At 36.9% G+C, this 14,758-nt stretch overlaps 1 protein-coding gene across 2 annotated transcripts in view; it reads right to left on the reverse strand.

Moving 5' to 3' along the window:
• Positions 1–13,901, reverse strand: part of LOC109102004 (FERM and PDZ domain-containing protein 3-like) — a 129,682-nt gene extending 115,781 nt beyond the window's left edge. The window contains exon 1 of one of the 2 annotated variants that reach the window (XM_042769791.1): positions 13,231–13,901. The gene's annotated coding sequence lies outside the window, so the exon portion shown is untranslated. The remainder of the gene's footprint in view (positions 1–13,230) is intronic. The other variant, XM_042769789.1, reaches the window with a different exon arrangement.
• Between the last annotated feature and the right edge of the window lie 857 nt (positions 13,902–14,758).

Below are 14,758 nucleotides of genomic sequence, written 5' to 3' on the forward strand. Positions count from 1 at the left end.
TGTTTGTAGCTGTGCCAAAGTCTTACATGGAGAGAGAGAGTGGACAGAGAAGAAATAAACATTGCTCTGAGTAAAGGGGGGAAAAAAAACTCAGAAAGAGTAATCCATTAAATTCTGTTGAAATATTAAGTGAATATATCTATATGTTTTTTTTTTCTGCACATTTATTTTCCATCTTTATTTTATTAAAAAACCTATGAAACATTTATCTTTATTGGATTGTGTCTCAGTAAAAGGCATGACGAGACTGAATCGTACTGTTTGTCCCTATCAAACCTTTCAACATTTATGTGTCTTTTCCTGGTTCACTCTTTGGGAAACAAAACATCTTGATTTAATATGTGAATAACACTGATTCAGATTTGTTTCATTAGAGTTTGATATTTTTAAAAGTGATCTTAAAATGTAATTATAGAGATGCATAAAATGTCCATAACTTGTATATAACATGGTAGCATGTGAATGACTTTTTCATCAACAAGATTTTAGGTTAAAAAAAAAAAAAATCCAATAAACGTACGAGGAAAATGCAAATAAAAAATGTTTACATTTACATTTACATTTAATCATTTAGCAGACGCTTTTATCCAAAGCGACTTACAAATGAGAACAGTAGAAACAATCAGATCAACGAGAAAACAACAACGGTATACAAGTGCTATGACAAGTCTCAGTTAGTCTAGTACAGAACACGTAGCCAGGGGGTTTTTTTTTTTTTTTTTTTTTTTTTTTTTTGAATATGATAGACAAGAAAAAGAAAAGGTAAGTGCTAGTATTAGTTGGTTAAGTGCAGGCAAAAAAGATGAGTCTTTAGTTGTTTTTTAAAAATGAGTAAAGACTCAGCTGTTCGAATTGAGATCGGGAGGTCATTCCACCAGCTGGGAGCAGTCCAGGAAAAAGTCCATGAGAGTGATTTTGAACCTCTTTGGGATGGCACCACAAGACGTCGTTCACTTGCAGAGCGCAAACTTCTGGAGGGCGCATAAGACTGAACTAGTGAGTTTAGGTATGTTTGGTGCCGCGCCAGTGGTCGTCTTGTAGGGCAAGCATCAGTACCTTGATTTGATGAGAGCGGCTACTGGTAGCCAGTGTAACCTGATGAGGAGAGGAGTAACGTGAGCTGTTTTTTGGCTCAGTGAAGACAACCCCCGTCTGCTGCATTCTGGATCAGTTGTAGAGGCTTGATAGTACATGCAGGAAGGCCCGCCAGTAGAGCATTGCAATAGTCCAGTCTGGAGAGAACAAGAGCTTGGACAAGAAGTTGGGTGGCTTGCTCTGACAGGAAGGGTATAATCTTCCTAATGTTGTATAAGGCAAATCTGCAGGACCGGGTCGTTGTAGCGATATGGTCTGTGAAGCTTAACTGATGATCTATCACAACTCCTAGCAGGGCTCCAAACAAAAAAATCGAGTAAGGAGCCATTGGCTCCTATAAGAAAAAAACTTAGGAGCCAAACAATTTTTTTAGGTGCCACAGAATAAACGTGTTTTATTTATTTTACGATTATTATTATTTATTTATTTACATTTCAACATTTCAATCATACTGTCATGTGTTTTTGTCTCATCTTTTCTTGTCTTTATCAGCATTTTAATCCATCTTGTAGATGACCTGGGAACTAAGGTTCACTTAAAGTGGGAACTAAATGTCTTTTCCAGCTTGAAATCTACAGTCACACAGAATTGTTCATGATCTGTACCAATATCATGGAGCATAAGCATCACTTGGCCACATGGAGCATAAGCATCAATTGGCCACATTTCAGTAAGTTGTACTGTAGGCTCTCTTATAAAATAGCCTACCTTTTGATGTTAATTCATGTTCATTATGTACTATATTAGTAAAGAGAAAGATTAAATGGGTTCACTTGCCCTTGAACTGAGGCGCTAAAGCGACTGCGCCTGCCGCATTAAGGAGCGCCAAAACTGTATTGTTTGAATTTCGTTATGAATTCGGAATAATTTTAAAGCTGGTACTTTTTATTGAAAAATGACAAAGCACAGAGCTTTTTGCGATTACTGGTTAAAAAGTGACAAAGCAAATAATGAAGTTCACACATTAAAAGAACACAGACCAAGATCTTGTTTAGAAGAAGCCATATTAGTAATTATTATAAACGAGAATTGTTAACGATATTGCCAATATCCACACAGCTGACAGCTTTACCTGTTCTAGTTTGTTCAAGTTGTGCACGAAATAGACGCTGTATTTTCTGCACTTTCCCTTCTTACGTCTCCGTCATTTCTCTCTCGCGCTGCACATGCGGAGCTGAGTTTATCAGACTGTGTGCGGCAGAGATGAGGACTGTCTGAAACTCTGTTTTTCCACTAAAACTTTAATGCGCATCGTCTCAGTTTAATACGGAAGTTCTAAGCGGCCATGCATTATAATTTTTTTTTTCTTTTTGTTTTCTCGTTATAACGACTTAATTTTCTCGTTATCTCGACATAACGAAGGTCGTTTTCTCGTTATAACGACTTAATTTTCTCGTTATAACGACTTAATTTTCTCGTTATCTCGACATAACGAAGTTCGTTTTCTCGTTATAACGACTTAATTTTCTCTAAGAATTTACAAAACTGCGCCAGCAGGTGGCACTATAGACCTGAATATAACTGATGGGGTGTTGTATACTATCCACTTTACTGTACGCGGACCTTCCTCGTGATCGCTATAATTTGTGCAGTCTTGTTTATTACTGGCATTTAATTAATTCATAAATGTTAAATGCTTGAATTCAATATGAATAGTTTGTGTATTAAGTTCCTGCTAGATGCATGAGTGTTCACCAACGCATTCTGTTTCATCAATAACTGCTTATCAAAACAAGGTTGACATCCACTGTATTCTGTTTGCACCAATATATATTATATTTGTGCTTCTTTTAGACACATGATTAATTTAAATGTAATTTTACTTTAATGATTAGGTAGTTAATAAGCGGAGATGTTCTGTTTATCTACAGTAGGACGGGATATAAACGATGTAGGCTGATGTGCTTCTTTTTCCTTATTACTAATCTTTATTGTTAACCATATTGATGAGAAATGTGATGTATATGTAAAATCCATAGGCTAATTTAATTCAGTTTTGTTCTGTAATGTTTGTAAGGTTTTTTTTCTACACACACACACATACACTACACGTACACATGAACGCTCTTTACAAACAGAAGCTTATAACACACATGATATCTGCCACATAATGACTACTACAAATTACAAAATTATATATAATTTTATTTCATATAAAGGGAAAATTAAAAGTGAGTTTAATCCAAGCAGCTCTAATGGCGCGCTCGGTTGTTGCCATTTAAACATGTCAATTACAAAAAACAAAATGTTCGTTGTACTGTCTCTGGAAAAAATCAACAGTGATTGATCAGCCTTTATTTATACAGTATTGTAGACGTTATTATTACCTAGGCGAAGCAAAATTTGCTGAAATATAGGCTACAGTAAGAGCGCCTGCATGGCTGTCCATCAGATGCCTGTCAAAGTTGAGTTCGTTACTATAGCAACAGTAAAACTTTCATGTCGTTATAACGAGAAAACAAACTTTCGTTATGTCGAGATAACGAGAAAAATAAGTCGTTATAACGAGAAAACGAACTTCGTTATGTCGAGATAACGAGAAAATTAAGTCGTTATAACGAGAAAACAAAAAGGAAAAAAATTATAATGGATGGCCGCTTAGAACTTCCGTAGTTTAATACGTGAACATAACAAAATATTTGAGGCATTACATTCAAATGTTTAAGTTATAACATGAAAATATATACCCAGATAGCAATAACACTCGGGCTGATTCTGGCTGAAATGCGTCTCTGTCGGTTCAGTCTCGGCATCGGTGAGAAGATAATGGACCAGAGCCGCGCCGACTCTACAAAACACTTCTGGCTGACAGACGGATTTTTCTGTATGGACAGATCTCGTCTGAAAGCTGTTGTACACGCGGCAGGTCCACACTCGGTGTAGTTGTGTGTATTGACCTTCGGCCCGAGTTCATTTTATCACAGACGGGGCGCTGCTAGAATGAAGCAAATCATCTGCCTGAGAAAACTTTTTTAGCGGTTAAATCCTGAGGAGCTTTTGGCGGGTAGTCGCCAGTGGCGACCTCAGCAAAAACGTCACTCGCAAATTATTATTTATGGTCCCAAATGCGACTGTTTTAGTCGCAGTTTGGAGCCCTGTCCTAGGTTTCTGGCTGTGCTGGAAGGAGTTATGGTTGATAAACCCAGCTGTATAGAGAAGTTGTGATGAAACGATGGGTTAGCTGGAACCAACACAGTTCAGTCTTAGTAAGGTTGAGCTGAAGGTGATGGTCATTCATCCAGCTAGAAATGTCACTCAGACAGGCATGTTTGGTTCTGTAACTGGCCATGATTTGGTCATCAGTTTTAAATGTTTTATATTTTAAATAGTTGTGCTGTGTGACAAGTGAATTTAAAACAAATGAATGAATGTTGTTTAAAATGTTGTTGTTTAATAGCAGTATAGCATGTCACACCACAGGACATCAACTTCCCAAGGGCATTTACTTACTTATAGCAGCTAACTTAAAGCATTTTATTTTAAGTTGTAAATGTAATAAAGATTTAAGGAGATATATATATATAAACTAATCATGTGGCATAAAATAAATGCATATCAACCATATAAATACTACATGTAATTCATGTAATTTTTTTTTTTTTTTTACTGTTATTTGGCTAAAAGAATTTCAAATAAGTGTGCACATCTAAAACCTAAACTGGGCTTAGGTGTAGGACAATAAATCAAAGAAGGTGGATGTCTTCTGAAATTAAAAGCTGCATTTACAACTAAGCACAATGTTTCAACCAGTTAGGTTTCCATCAGGCACCAGGAACAATTTGTTCAGCACGCTGGAGCACAGGATGTTCAGTGTGATCGCTAAAGATTCACTAAAGATTCACTGAGCTCTGTCGAAAACACCTCTCTAGATCAGGCACATTCTGCCTGGTTGTAATAAATACTTTTTTTTAAAGCTCTTCTTGAGCTATAGTTTAAGTGTGCAGACATCTACCTTCTTTGTCTGAACTTTTGGACTACTCTATCCAGTAAACATTATGATTAACACACTTAATGGCAGATGGCAGGGATACTGCTTCATTTGCTTCAGTTGTCTTATAGATTGAAGACACCCTAAAATGCTCCCATACACACTCAATACACACACACACACACACACACACACACACACACACACACTAAAATCAGACACAATCACTGTAAAATCACACATATACACATATGGCTGGCTGTGGCAGTAAATCATGCAAATGTCTCAAGCTGAGACTGACAGTGATTGAAAAGGGCTCACGCAGTGTTAATTAATTGTCTAATCAGCTTTATAGCTCTTGCTGTTATTTTTACACATCTTCAAGCAATGCAATTTGCAATCCATCTCCTAAAATGCTGTATTTCTGCACAAGTATCCTGCATTCTGCATTGGAGTGCACACTTGGCACTGATAAGTTGTCTGTGATGTGAAGCAGATCTATTTACAGATTTATTGAAACAGAACAGTCTTCAGTAACAAATGCGAGCATATATAAAATCAGAGTCAAAATTAATACAAATTCCATCAACTACCACAAAAAAATAAATAAATAAATAAATAAATAAAATAAAATAGATTCATAAAAGGTGTGTGCAGCTTATGCACTGCAACTCAAAGGGGCACAAAACTCATATGCCGCCCCTCTGGTACCATGCACATTGAAATAAAGCTGCCCTCTCCTGCCCCAACATGCCCCTGACATTCTGTTTGGAGATGACTATTTGGAAATGACTACTCACAGGTTTCCAAAGAATAGAGCTCATTCAGAGTCAACAGCATATTCAATTGACAGGAACAAATCTGTGGCTGTTCATTTAATAATTTGCAATACTGAGTGTCAAACATTCACTTGACAAAACATTGAAAACCCATGTTTTGACAAATCTCAAGTGGATGAAAAACACGAGTTGTGAACATTAGACATGATATACATGTAAGACCAACATATCATATAGACCTATATGCCTTTTTTCCATGTGTGTCGAATAAAAATGGCTTCTCAGAGTCTGTACTATTGGATCGTCTACAGTAGTTTCTCATTTGGAGGACTCTTTAGTGCTTCAGCATGATGTTAACCTGAGGACATGCTCCAGACCACCACCTCATTCCTCAGCTGGGTTTTCTAAAATGGAAAGATACTGCCTAGAAGAGTGGACTAAATCTAAGTATTTTATGACTGAATTTAAAACACAGATTTTAACTTAATCGTTTCAGGGTAATTCTGAAAAAAAAAAAAAAAAAAACCACAACAACAATAAAAAATAAAATAAAAATAAAAACGCATATATATGTCCAAATATTTTGTGTACATAGAATCACTTACTCAAAATCAGCAGTGGCCAAAAGTAATATCTGCAGGAGACATTTGCACAATGTTTGCTTTTAACTCTTTCCCAGCCATTGGCTGAATTTTACGGCTTTCTGTGTTTTCACTGTTATACAGTAAGAGACACTATTACAAATGTTTTGAAAGAGTACAGAATACCCAAGAATCAATAAGCATATTTCAAATGAAACGACTGAAATGTGGCGCACATACAAAGGCCTTACCCTCTTCAAACACACCTACACAATATGCTTAGAAAATCTCCATCAACATAACCTCAGATACAAGATATTCAAAGTCAATTTTACGCCAGACATAACTTTTGCCCACTACTGTATGGAACAATAACAATTTGTTGCATTAAATTAGTTTGTTTCTCATCAAAGGATTTAAGCTTTGATTTGTATCTTGTTGGGTAAATATTTGTTCCACCACAGATATTTAATAAATAACATGAAGTGTACCAACCAACCCACACTGTTAAAAGGATATGATCGATAAGTAAACAAACTGTTTTTTACATTACTATAACTCAGCTGAGCAATTAAATTTTTTTATTATTTTTTTTTTTAAAGTTATATCCTTCAACTCGATCCATAAGTTGGTTTAAGTAAGTGATAATGTACATCCAGCCAGTTGTTAGTGCAAAATAACCCCGAGAGGGTGATCAGGAACCCCACGCGAAGTATCACCGTATGGCTGTGTGTGTATGGTTTTTTGATTATTACTTGGCTAATTGGTAAATATTTAGAGATTTAGTATTAATTTGTTTTTTTATATTTGAATGCAATGCTTCCATGAAGACATATGCTAGCAAGCGTCAAGTTTAAACCAGACAGACATTAAAGGGGAACGGTGCAGTCACACCACTTATTACACAACATTACACCACATAAATAATTATGGCGATAAAAGATACTGATTCAAGACAAAACTGTTTTAAAATCTTACCAGTTTGTTAGTTATCTTATAATCCATTACAGTGTACGAAACAAGCGTTGCAACATGGCAGCAGCTGCGTTTGTATGAAACGAGAGCGAGCCCACGATACCAGAATGACATAATTAAATAAATGTACACCATTTTAAATCAAGTTTTAATATTGTATTAGCTAAACAAACGCAAAGTTTCCATCAAGAAAAACAGTTCCTATCAAGCGTATAGCGCCGACTTCAGTTACCCGGAAGAGCCTGTGTTTTCAGCTTTTACCGGTTGTTATTGAGGGATGTGGCGACTGACCAATCAGAATCAAGTATTCCAAAAAGCCATGTAATAATGCAATTAAAATTGAAATGACAAGTTGATTAAACTTAAAAGTTTAAGGCAGCAACTGAACTTAAGTTATTAAGTTGAAATAGCTAGACTCTTTTTTACAGTGCAGGCCTTCTCTGTGAAATGTATATTCAGCAGAATACAGTGCAAAGTGTGACTGGATCCTAGACGATGCATACACACATTATTTTCGTTAGAACAACATGCACTGATGATTCATGGGAAGTGAGATTAGGGACATTAGTAAAAAAAAAAAAATCCTGTAAATACAATCAAGTTTGCGTGAATTAGCTCATCCAGTGTGAGCTCTTGCAGTGCTGTATTTATAGCAGGTGGAGCGTGAGAGCGGTAGTGTTGATGTGGCAGTGCTCTTTGACCACGCTAAGAGCTGTTCTGTTCCAGCTCCATGAGTAGGTGGACTCTCATCCACAGCTTTCTCTCTTTCTCTCCATCTGCGCACAGGATCTTTGTTTTCATTTTTTCTGCTATGAGTTACAAAAGGTTTCCATGGGAACTAAATGGAGATCACTCTTAAAGAAAAAAAAAATAAGAAGATATAGTTAAGGCCGTGCATGGACTGTGATGTGGTGATAGCCGGGGGCTTGGCTGCATCATTAATAGAGGTGGTAGATGATTGGTGCACAGATAATGAACCAACCACGAGACCTTATTAACTATTAATAAGAAGCAAATTAAGAGTTTATTGATGCAAAAGTCATAATTAATAGTTAGAATTGTTCACTAACCCCAAACTTAAGTGTGACCCAAAAGAGATTTTGGTTACGCTTTAGAATAGGGAACACATATTCTCTATTAATTAATTTGGTTATATATACATAGCTAGATTTGGTTATATATACATAGAAAGCATATGAAATGCAAGTAAAGTGTTTACTTTAATGTTTCAAATAGCCTGTAAACAAACAAACAAACAAATGTAACAATGTTCCATCATCATTTTAAAAAAGTGTTCATAACAAATTTGACTATATCTTAAATTATTAAAAACTTCTTGTTGGCAAATGAGTAAAACCTAGTGGTTTGAAGGATAGTGGCAAAGATTGGTAAGTATTTGGTGCTGCATTGTGATCATTAAATAGAGTCTTTTAATATCATATAATGAGTATTTTTCTAAATAAGACAGGATTCTTAGATATATAAACTATTGTTACACTGAATGGCATTTTAGAGGAAACGGCACATTCTAATGCATAAGAAAATAAAAATAAAAGCGGTTTTAAACTTGTTTTATCCTTGAAAACACCTTTTCATACAAACATTTGTATTTAATATATGTAAAGTAACAATACAAAAGAAGAGGTCCTGATACAAAAAAAAAAAAAAAGTGGTCTTAAAATTGTCTTTATGTTCTTTGTGCGTTGTATAATACATGGGTTCTGCTTTAAGTCTTATTAGCAGTGATTGCATGAAGTCTACTGGCAAGGCATGATGTGAATCCTGATAATCCACATCTCAGTTTTTATGGCTAATCGCAGATTCCATGGTGGTTAATTGGTGAAATGTTCACTAGAGTGGGTGTGTTTTTATAATAGCCCTTTGTGTCACTGCACTGCAGCTCTCAGCTGTGTCTACTGCATTCGCATCAACTTCAGTCTGCAATCAACACTATATGACTATTGATTTGCATGTCACGTTCTGTTTATATACACGTGCTATGCTAAAAAGACAGGGGTTTTGGTACAAGTCTTGCTAAAATATTCATTTTGACCTTCCAAGGTGGATCACGTTTTCCAATTATAAGCTAGTTCTTTTTGCCAGAATATTTCATCAGAATTGTTTCAATTAAAAATGTACTTCACGGTATTGTGCTCGAGATCTGACTCATTCACTAGTACATTTTTAATCCAAGTCCAAATTAAATTTTCATTTTCTTGGTCTTGTTTTGGACTCTGGAGCATGTGGACCCGGCTTGGCTCATACTGACTTATATTTGGTCTGGAGTACTACAGTACTGTGGATATGTTTTAAAGTCTGTGATGGCTCACGCACGTTGTCTGCTCTGTGTTACTGTGTCTCTAGACTGGAGCACACTGCAAAGGTTTGCTAGACACTGACACTAAACCAAGCTTCATTCATTCCAAAGGAAAGCCTATTTACACTGTCTGAATCATTCAGACCATCCTCTGGTCTCGGCCTTGAATCTGACTCAACCTACTCAGGTCTTGGCCCAGACTCGGACTTAGAATGAGCTGGTCTCCATTACAGCACTGGTACTTTATGTGACACAATCTACAGTAACTGAAACACTGGTTTACAATAATTAATTTTATTGGGAAAAGTAAATAAAATGTATGCACGTTGAGTTTTACAAAATAGATTGTTTAGTTATCCATGTCAAATTAGATCATTCAATTCTGTGCTCAGAAACATGTCTTCAAGTCACCAGAAGCCGGTTTGTCTAGAATACCCTTTATTAATAACATCAGTCCTTTGACTCCTTTAGCACCTACAGCTGAAAGGCTTGAGTCATGTTTCTATTTTTAACCCAGCCTTTGACCTCCTTTGTGTCATGTAGGACCCAATAAAGACTCAGAACGTGTCCAGATCGCCAAACCAGCAGGACCCTTCTGAAGAACAAGTTACGTACAAAGTCTTGCTGTCATCCTATCATCGTGTAAGTTGCATTAGTGGTAATGTACATCATTTTGTATGATCAGGGGGAAAAACAAACAAACAAACAAAAAATTAAATAAATAAAAACCGATCCAACCTGGATTAAGTGGTTCCACTTCTACACTCCATCTGAACTTTCTCTGTGAACTCACGATTTGATCCTGAGTTGATACGAGTACAGTGAAACATCCTGCCACAAGACAAAACAATTCCCTGCTGGCAAGAGTAAGTGTGAATTATTTCTTGGCTGATAATGAAGAGATCATTATGAAGAATTAAAACACATTTACGCAGCAACAGGAAATAGCACTGGTGTCACAAAAGCTTGAGAGGAATGCTGAAGAGAGGAAAATAGTGACATAAAATATCTAAAATTTCTATTAAAAAGCTTAATATCATTTAATTATTATTATTAGACATTAAACTAGCTAGCAGCATTTAAAGGCTAAGTACAAAAATATAATTCAAAGAGGAGAATGTTTATAATTGCAATTTACACTTACAAACAAAAAGAAAAGAAAAAAGAAGAAAAGAAAAAGAAAGGAAGAAAGAAAGAAAGAAAGAAAGAAAGAAAGAAAGAAAGAAAGAAAGAAAGAAAAAGCACACACACACACACACACACACACACACACACACACACACACACACACAGACACCAACAAAAAAAATTAATAATAAATTTTTATTTAATTTTATTGTAAACATATAGTAACCTACAGTACAGGGTTGTTGTGGGGATGCTGGAGACAGATATTTTTGATATGTATCTTAAAATTCAGACCAAAAAAAGAAAAAGAAAAGGAAAACACTCCATCAGATGAAAATCTCAAAGTATTTCTCTGTGCAGTGTGCTTTAATCTGAAGCATCAGAGAAACGTGGACTGATGACATCAAATATGTCACGGTGCTTGATTGTGAACAGTGAACAGTGATTGATTTAATATGGCTCTATAGAGTTTCTATGGGGATGAACACTGGTAAAAGCAGACACACTTTTGTAGTCCCCCCATTGCAAAATTGGCAAAACTAATGTAATAACGAACTTGACTAGCCACCTAAACTGAATTTGTAGTACAGACCCCAGATCTTTTTTCACCCAGAATGTATTTATTTTGCAATAATGACTGTACATTTGTTTGCTTAGTTCACAATTTTTCACAAATAAATAAGTGGATGTGAAATATTGATGTGAGCTGAAAATACATTTTATTATCATTAGAGAGTAACAAGTAAAACAAGAGACATTGTTTCCTATGTCAACGATCAAACTGAATAATGATAAAGTCCATAAAGACACAAAACTTAACTAAATACTCGGAGTACCATGGTTGTTTGGTATTGTCTGCAGTATTATAAAGTACTATGTAAATAACATACTACATGATAATCATTTAATACCTTGGTATATATCAAAGTACCATGCTATTATAATTAAATCCCAATACTGTCCCTTTGTACACTTTCCACCTGCTGTTTGTCCTTTTAAAGCAGGTGACATGGCCATTGTACAGTTTGCTGCTCAGCAGTGTGATGTATGTTACGCAGTCCAAGTCACCTCTAAATGAAACATATCTATGCACATTCAATCTCGGAAATGCAGTGTGGTGCTTCCTTGTGCAGTCATAAACTTTTATCGGGTTGTGCTGTAACTGAAAATTGCACTGGTTTGGAGTATGCATTTGCATGCATATGAGCTTTTGTGTCTGACTCAGGATGCAAGCCAACTACTGCGTTAACGAGACACTGAATATCATATAACTGTTTATTCCTCAGGAGACCGTATGACAGCTTTAATCTTTTCAAATTAGATTGCATTGGACATGTGAGTAAACGTGGAGCAGAACAGTGGGCTTGACAACAAATCAGGCACTGAATATAGAGGGCATGATGATGCAGTTTTCAAAGCTGTTGGGTCCTCAAGCAAATCCTGCATTTAATGGTTAAAGCAAATTAAAGAGAAGACTAAAATCACTTAGTCATACCTTCCTATCCATTCTCAACATTCACAAAACGAGATTTCCACTCTTCACTAAACACGTCAATAATCTATTCCAGGGATCAACATTTCCCCTACAGTAAAATACTGCAACTCACCCAGTTACAAACGGAGATTTCCTCAAAGATTGCCAGAGATTCGTCTTTAAAAATCAAGCATCATTATTATTCATAATGATGTAAGAAAAAGGCATGCAAATGTAAGCACAGCTGATTTTGTGTACTGAATGTGGTTATTTACCTCATTTGCACAGATTGGCTGCATTGAAATTGTGAGCTGAAGTACAGTATACACATGTGTGAATCAATCATCGGCACTAAACCTACAGCTGAGAGACCCCTCACCCCCACCCACTGCAAATTAAGCATCACCTCAGTCAATAGTGCATTTAATGCGTACTAACTCAATATTCTAGTTTTACAGATGCAAGACATGCTCAAGTGAAAGGTGACATCCACTTGTCAAAGCTGCCAGATGATGTTGTTTACATCCTTTGGTCAGCATATTCAGAGTTCATTGACAGGTTTGTGAGTTTTAATTACGATTATGCAAGAGGAAGACTATGGCTCACAATACTGTTCATTTGAGAATAAAGTAGATGTGATTGCTTGAGGCATCGTTCGTATTTTTCATTTTACTGTCTGCTTTGCCACACACACTGAATTTGAATGAGGATCTTTCCAAGCATCTCCAAGGCATGAGTTTTGATTACACGCATCTCTTTCATATTTTCAAACTTCGTTGGAACCACACTTTCCCTCAAACATTCCAATCTGACAACAATATGTACAGTTTCCCCTAGAAAGAAAAGCAAACAAAAAACCAGAATGACAGCTCGCATTAGCCCATCATTTCCAATGGAGGATTATATTGATCCCTTCAGAGGTTAAATCTGTTGAATTAGATTAGGCACCTTACCTATGTCTGGAGCATGCAGCAGCCGCTTGCAGCCCAACCAATCATGCCCTCCTATTTGGGCAGCTCAAGTGCTTGTTGGCAGTTGCACAAGTGGAGGTTCACAGAAAGCTTTTTCTCGTTCACCCAGGTCATTGCAGCTGGCCCCGGTGTCTTCTTAAACAGACAGGGGGATGGGCGGCTGCTCGGACCTCTCACATCTCCGGCGGATCCCTGCGGTGTGCGTTCGCTCTCAGCGACTGCTGGATGCAACTTTCCCCTGTATTCTCCACCTCGCTGGGTTTGCATGCATTTCCCTTCCTTTTGTGAGATCCAACGAGTGTGACTGAGATGCAGGGAGGGATAGAGAGTGAACACAGGAGAGGAGGAGAGAAAGGGAGGGAGAGAGAAAGAGAGAGGGAGGCGCAGGAAAGAGATGGTTCATTTATTGGCATAAATCAGTAGGGGAGAGAAGAGGAGGGTCTGTGTTGAGACGACAGTACATGTCAGTCACGTCCACATTAGAGTGTGAGTGCACATCCCAGGAGAGGCTCTCTGGACATGTGCGATTATGGGTAATGTTGCTTTGATATCACTGCATGCTGGGTTTCCCTGTCTGTCCTTGTGCCGTGACACTGCTTATACTAACAAAATTCATATATACGTGCCAAGACCAGACGATCAATCACATACAGTACACGAGCATGCAGGGAATGCACTGAGGCAAAGAGGCTGCATGCGTCTACCCAGGAGGAAATTTACATTAAAGACTTCCGCAGGGAATATGGGATGGATGTGAGCTATCCTGCGGGCTGCTCTTTGAAAACCTCCTGGGAGATGACAGAAGGAACACTGGATTGCTAATCAAATAACCAAGCAAAGTAGCATTGTTAAATACTCAAACCAGTGCAGGATTATGGAGTGAAGATGCTCTCTCAGTGAGGCGATGTGGAGTTTCCATTTGGCCGGGACCTTGAAGCCAACATTAAATGGCATTCACAAGCCATTTTACTTCCGGAATGTGACGTTTTTATGAGTGAAATGTGTATTGAATGAGACAGAGATTGATTTTATCCATTGGCAATTGATTGGATTGTTAATAACACTGAGCTACAGAGGTTTATTACTTTCTAGAAACACCACCAGCATCTTTTGAGGAAGCCTTTTGATCGGGACATGGAAGCTGAAGGTCAAGTTCACCCTTGACAGCCTTTCAGTGTATCAATGTTGGTGTTTGTTTTTCAAATCATTTCTCTTTCAAATCCATTTTCTTTTGTCATAGAGTTATTTGCAACCCAGTCTCATGGTCACAAAAATGTGTCTATGTCATAATCTTTGCATAATGATATTACAGTATATTACTTCTTGCATTTCAAAGTGAAACGTCCAATGAATGGTGCTAAAGGCAAGGGAGACACAGCCTTCTCAACATTTTTAATTGGAAAATGGGTAAAGAACAATTGGCGTTTAGTAAAATTCCTAGTTATTAATTTAATCCTTTCAGAATTTGTATTTCATGTTTCTAATTTCACCCATGCAAATATAAAATATT

This window comes from Cyprinus carpio, chromosome A14 (assembly GCF_018340385.1).
Source record: "Cyprinus carpio isolate SPL01 chromosome A14, ASM1834038v1, whole genome shotgun sequence".
In the NCBI taxonomy this organism is placed as follows: Eukaryota; Metazoa; Chordata; class Actinopteri; order Cypriniformes; family Cyprinidae; genus Cyprinus; species Cyprinus carpio.